This window comes from Gekko japonicus, unplaced genomic scaffold (genome assembly GCF_001447785.1).
Source record: "Gekko japonicus isolate JY-2015 unplaced genomic scaffold, Gekko_japonicus_V1.1 scaffold984, whole genome shotgun sequence".
NCBI lineage: Eukaryota > Metazoa > Chordata > Lepidosauria > Squamata > Gekkonidae > Gekko > Gekko japonicus.
Genome location: NW_015176001.1, coordinates 549,224 through 555,511, shown reverse-complemented (window position 1 = coordinate 555,511; position 6,288 = coordinate 549,224).

Below are 6,288 nucleotides of genomic sequence, written 5' to 3'. Positions count from 1 at the left end.
CTTCCTTCTCCGTTGTCTTACTTCAAATGGAATATCCTTTAGCATTCTGATGGTATTTCCCCCCACTTTCAGGGGTATTCCAGCAACCACTTTCAGGATTGCATCCCTCACATGCCTCTTCGAGAATCTTATGACAATTTCCCCAGGCAGATTATTTTTCTTTATATAGCCTGAATATGATCTGTAAACCACATCCATCTCGCTCAGCAGCGATTCCGCCTTCATTTCTGTCACTGGGGCTAGTAATTCCGTCATCATTTCTTTAAGATTTCCCCCCCTGTTCTCTGGCATGCCCTGGAAGCGAAGAATCATGTTGGCCTTTTCCATTTGCACTTGCAGAAGTTGATCTTCCATGGAGATTTGTTTCCTTTCCAGTTTTTGCACTTTTTTCTTCACCTTCTGAGTAGTTGCAGCCACTTCCTTTACCTTCTCAGTATCTTGCTTCATTATTTGTATCATATCGTTTATCTGGGTTTGTTGTGCAGTAATACTTTGAGTCACTATAGACATCTGTTCCTTGAGGTTATTCAGCTGCTCCAGCAGAGGGCACATATATTCCGCTATAGACTTTGCCACCTTGCTGGTAGCTTCCGGTTTCGGGCTCTCAGACCCTTTTGCTTTCAAAAGTTTTTCTCTGTCCTTCTTCCCTGCCATCTTTTTCGCTTGTTTACTTTCGCAATTTTTTAAAGTCTCTGAATGTGCGCTTGACTGCTTAGATTCGCTTTGGTAAGTACTTCTGGGTAGTTTCCTTCGCGTTTTCTTCCACTCCCCCCCTCAATCACTCAAAAGTTAATGCGCATGGGAGGCATCCCTCCCCCACTCGTCTTTTCCCCATTCAGTGAGGTGGGGTGGGAACTGGGAGCTATCTGTTTCCCTTTGCAAAACGCTTCAAAGCTGACTCGCGTTCATAATTAGTTGTTCGACCTCGCTTTCAACTTTCATTTCTGCCGCTGGATCTCCCACGCTTGCCCCGGTCAGTGTCACTCAGTCCGTCTCACAGCATGGAGAACTGTCGGAACGAAGAGGTGCCTCAATTCTCTGGCATTTCGCCCTCAAAGAGGCAACCTCTTGTAAGTTCCATGGCCAGGGTCCCTTCGCCGGGCCCCTGGGGGGGTAAGCGACCCTGTGCACCCCCTCATTCGGCTGGAGCGCAGCTTCACCCCCAGGAGATCTGGGAGATGAGTCTGCTAGCGCGCCGCCATAAACTGGAAGTCAATTTCCTTGGATTTTCAAGGATGTCCTGTTGGTTGCTTTTAAACTCTGGTCCCTTGTTGATCTTCTTAAAAATTTAACGACGATTTCCCCAGGTAGATTGTTTTTCTTAATGAATTCAGGATAGACATGATAAATCATGTCTATATCCGATTGTAAGGTTTCCAGTTCAGTATTTATCAAGGGGGCCAATGCTTCAGTTACAACCTGTCGGAGGTTTTCATCTTTTTTTTCTGGGACCCCTTGAAATCTAAGAACATATGCTGATTTTTCCATTTGAAGTTGGAGAAGTTGTTGCTTTGTCAAAGTTCTTTCTTGTTCCACTGATTCTGCTTTTTGGTTCAATGTTTTGGTATTATGATCGACTTTTTGGAGCTTTTTAGCTGTCTTCATTGAAGTGGTCTTGACCAATGCTCCCTCTAAGCTGTGGAGTCTTGTGAGCAAAAATTCTACTTTGTGAGCTACTGGCATTAAAGTTGTGAGGGAGTGATATGGCTGCTGCAGAAATTAGCTTTCTCTGGAGCCATCCCTCCTGAGCTGAGACAAAAATGTGTGAGCTAGAGGTCAAAGAACTGTGACCTAGCTCACGCTAACTCAGCTTACAGGTAACACTGGTCTTGACTTCCTTGATCTCTTTTTGGAGATTTTCCAAATTTTTGTTTAGGTTTGTTAGAATGAAAAATGTGTGAGCTGGAGGCCAAAGAACTGTGAGCTAGCTCACACTAATTCAGCTTAAAGGGAACACTGGTCTTGACTTCCTTGATCTCTTTTTGGAGATTTTCCAGATTTTTGTTAAGGTTTGTTAGTTGGTCCAGTAGAGGGCGCAATGCTTCAGAAATCATACTTGCAGTGTCTATGGTTATTTCCGGTCTGTGACTCAGTGATGACGAGTTGGTATTTCTTGAAGTAAGTTTAGCTTTGGGCACCATTCTTCCCCCGTGCTGCGTCATTGTTTATGTTAAAGATAAAAGTTATTAAAAGTTCTGGAATCTTTCTTTGAATTGCTAAGTAACGTTCCTAGCACTGCGTGGAATCGAATAACAGCAGTACATTTTAAGTCAGTTCTTTGAATTGGGTAGGGGCTTCCTGTCCGGCAGGCCCCCCCCAGTTCCGCTTTAAAGTTTAAATCCTGCAATTTTCTCCAATCCCAAAATTATTGCTTTGAGTATTTATGCCACTCACGTTTTGTGTCAGATAGCCGTTGCTTAATAGGAATTCTTCACACTTCATTTAGATCCTTGCATGCTCTGGGGTCGGTGTGTGCCTCTGGGTGCCATTGCTCTTTGTTAAGCGCACGACTTAACAGGGACAAAAGAGAGCCTCAATCCCTCAACTGTGGCTTCGGGAGTGGCTCTCTTCACATCCCAGGCTAGATCCCTCTACGGGGGAATTAGGGGTGACCGAAATAATTCGGTCTCCCTCCTTTCCGCTCCGGTACGGAACGCACCCATCGGAAGTCCAAGAAGGTGCGACCGTCTAGCGAGTCGCCAAAACCGAAAACCTCCAATGAGATGTACTTTATCAGGTGATTTTATTTACCCTCTTGGGTTGCCAACTCCTGGTTCAGAACTCCCTGGAGATTTGAGAGTGGAGCCTGGGAGGGTGGGCTTTAGGGAGGGGAGGGACCTCAGTTAGGTATGAGACCGTACAGTCCACCTTCCAAAGCAGCCATTTTCTCTAGGAGAAGTAGAATTCATATTTTAAACAAGTAAATAATAAGCGATGTCGTCTGGAGATCAGCTGTAATTGTGGGAGATCTCCAGCCCCCACCTGGCAGCCCTTACCCCCATGCCATCAAAAGCACCTAGTGGCCTTTCCGCACATTAAGCCTCTATTCAAGAGACAGGAACACACACACCCCGGGCACTTGGCAACCCAAGAGATGCCGCACGGCCATGCCTGGCCCAAACCTGTGGAAGTCCCTTTCAAGTGCCAGACTCCCCACACTGATCATTGCCAAGATACTGAGTTATAAGGAAGGGGGATTTTGCAACTTGTAATCAGCCTTGGGCGATTCCATGTCATCGACGGCCATCACAAACAGGCTGCCTTCTCCAGTAGGCCCCCTGTCTTCGTGACCATCCCAAGGTTTTGTTTCTGTGCATTGGTTTAACATGTGACAGCCCCAGTACAACACTTAGGGATTAATAAACTCAGTTTTATGTCAAACCAAACCTTTCATCTGCATGGCCAGAAGACTATAACCAGGATTAGAACTCATTCACGAAGCTGTTTTACACTGAATCAGACCATCGGTCCATCAGGGTCAGTATTGCCTACTCAGACTGGCAGTGGCTCTTCAAGGTCTCCAATGGAGGTCTTTCACATCACATACTGCTTGGTCCTTTTAACTGGAGGTTCCAGGGATCCAACCGGGAGCTCTGGCATGAACAGCGGATGCTCTGCCACCAAGCTACGGCCCACTGCTACAGTGTGTTTTCTACTTCAGCTTATTTTGGGGCTACAGACTCCATCTCACAATGTCTTCTTCCATCCTTGACTCCCTCTCACTGTGGATGAACATGTTACATCTCCTAGAGGGTGTCCCATCACTCTCCAGCTCCAGACATACGTCACTACAGACGTGGGGAAGTGAGTTTCCCACAGTCAGGCAAAGGGATGAAGCTTCCCACTTGCTTTCCCATGAGTGGACTCTAACCTGGACAGCTGGGTTTGGTTCCCCCCCCCTCCTCCTCCTCCTCCACATGAAGCCTGCTGGGTGCCCTTCGGCCAGCCACAGTCCTCTCTGGACTCTCTCAGCCCCGCCGACCTTACAGGGAGAGGAAGGGAAAGGGGATTGTTGTTGAAATACACAAGCAGGTCCATAGCCAGGGTTTTTTTGGCATATTTTTTTTCTTCTGGGGCAGCCAATATGGGCCTGTCTATACAGAACTCGCCCACCTCCGCCCCACAGGCAGCTCTGTGCCCAGGTGCTGCCAGCTCCCTCTACGTGCCTCCTTGTGCCAGCTGGAGACAGGAGAGGGGGTGCTCTTTGGGGGGAGCATGCCTGCGCCACAGACCCACCATGGCTGGGAGGCTCTGCCTTCATTCCCTAGGCCCAGCCAGTGGGCCTGCATTAAAAAAAGGACAAGCCCCCCCCCCATTCTTTGGCACGGCGTCAAGCCGAGCCCCTCTCGTGCCTTTCCCTCCCTTCCTTTCTCTCTCTCTCTCTGGGCACTTCAGGTCCCTTGGCACTCCCTGCTGTCTTCCCCTCCGCTCTGGCTGGAGCACATGCCACACTCTCTTGTCCTCGGGGGCCTAGCCTGGCCCCTTCTCCTCCCTCTTTGGCTCCAGGCCCTTGGGTGCATGCGGACAGGCATGCAGGCTGCTGAGGGAAGTGGCTGCTGCACCCCCGGCTTGGCTCAGGCACCTGCTTGCCTTGCGACTGGCTTTCCCAGCTGGCTGGGCAGCATGAGTCGAGCTCAGCACTGGGCCTCCCCCCTGGTGCCGCCAAACTGGTTCCTTTCGCGTGGGCTGGCAGAGAGAAGGGAGCCCAGCAGGCTAATCATGAGCTGGGCACAGCGACTGAGGGAAGGAGGAGGAGATGGGATTTATACCCCGCCCTTCGCTACCTGAAGGAGAGGCCGACAATCTCCTTTCCCTTCCCTACAATGGACACCCTGTGAGGTAGGTGGGGCTGAGAGAGCTCTTTCAAGAAGTGCTCTTACTAGAACAGCTTTGAGAGAACTTGTAACTGACCCAAGGACATGCCAGCAGCTGCATGTGGAGGACTGGGGAATCAAACCCAATTCTCCCAGATTACAGTCCGCGCTCCTCACCACTACACAAAAATTGCTGCACAGGACTGGTCAACAGCCAGCTAATTATTTAAAAACATGTTTTCGGGTGGAGACACTTGTGGGGCTTGGCTGTAAATTAAGGGGGTGTGGCCTTGGGATGCATCACCATAGCTACGGGCCCATATACCAGGTCTACAATGCACCTACTTGAAGAAGATCAGAAGAACAGTCTATAGGGGACAGCTGAAGGACTGCTAGTTAGCATAGCTAGAATAATAGGGACTTCCCACAGTTTCAGATTTTGTCCTTCCTGTCTCCAGATTGGCTATTTGGACACTTTCTGCTCCAACGGAGGCCTCCCCTTTGTTTCTGTCTCTCACAGCAGTTAGTTAAATCTCTCTCCCTCTACTCTGTGCTATCAGGGTTTATTTCTTCTTTAATAAACCCAGTTGTTTTCTTTAAAGAGTTGGTGCTGTGTTCCTCTGCATATTTAAAATTTGCCAACAATTGTAAGCTTCTTACACTTCTTAACTTCTTCTTAAGGTAACTTAACTTCTTAAGGTAAAATGGAATAGAAAAACCAACTCTTCTGCTTTTTCTCCTTTGTACAGGATGTATGGGACTGGTATCTCTGTGGGAGGGTTCATACTTAGACAAAGCAGGTGTCCTCAGCATATGAGGCACAGTTGTTCTTAAATGAGCTCTGAATTCTTGATACTTAAATGAGATTTTTTGATGTGGAAGGATGGGGGGAAGTGTTGGAGGTGGGGTGGCTCTATGTCAGAGAGGGTATACAGTCCAGTAAGACTGAAAAGGTAAGATAATTAGATTCGCTTCTGGAAATGCTATGGGCCAAAATAATGGGCCCAAAAGCTTAACACTGGGAGTTTGTTATCGCACACCAGATCAAAAGATAGAGAAGAATTATAAAATGACGAATGAATTAAAGATAGCAGTTAGACGAAATAACTGTGTCGTAATAGGTGATTTTAACTACCCACACATTGATTGGGTCAATATGTGTTCAAGTTGGGAAAAAGAGATTTCCCAACCTCTTGGTTTTGAAGAGGAAACTGAAAGAAAAAGTAAAAAGGGTCAAAACCATTGGGCAAGTCTGATCACTGCTGGGTGAACTGTAACCTTGCTTTAAACTGTGAAATGAGACAAACACTGTGACGTCCTCCTTATTAGGGAGGACTGGTTTCACTTTAAAAGTGTTCTTTTAATTTTGTTCTGCTGGGTATATACGGCTGCCACCAGGAAATTTTAAGGATTTCCAAACCTTTATACTTTTACTTCTGCTCTTACTGGTTAGGTAGACCGAGTTCAAGGCTTA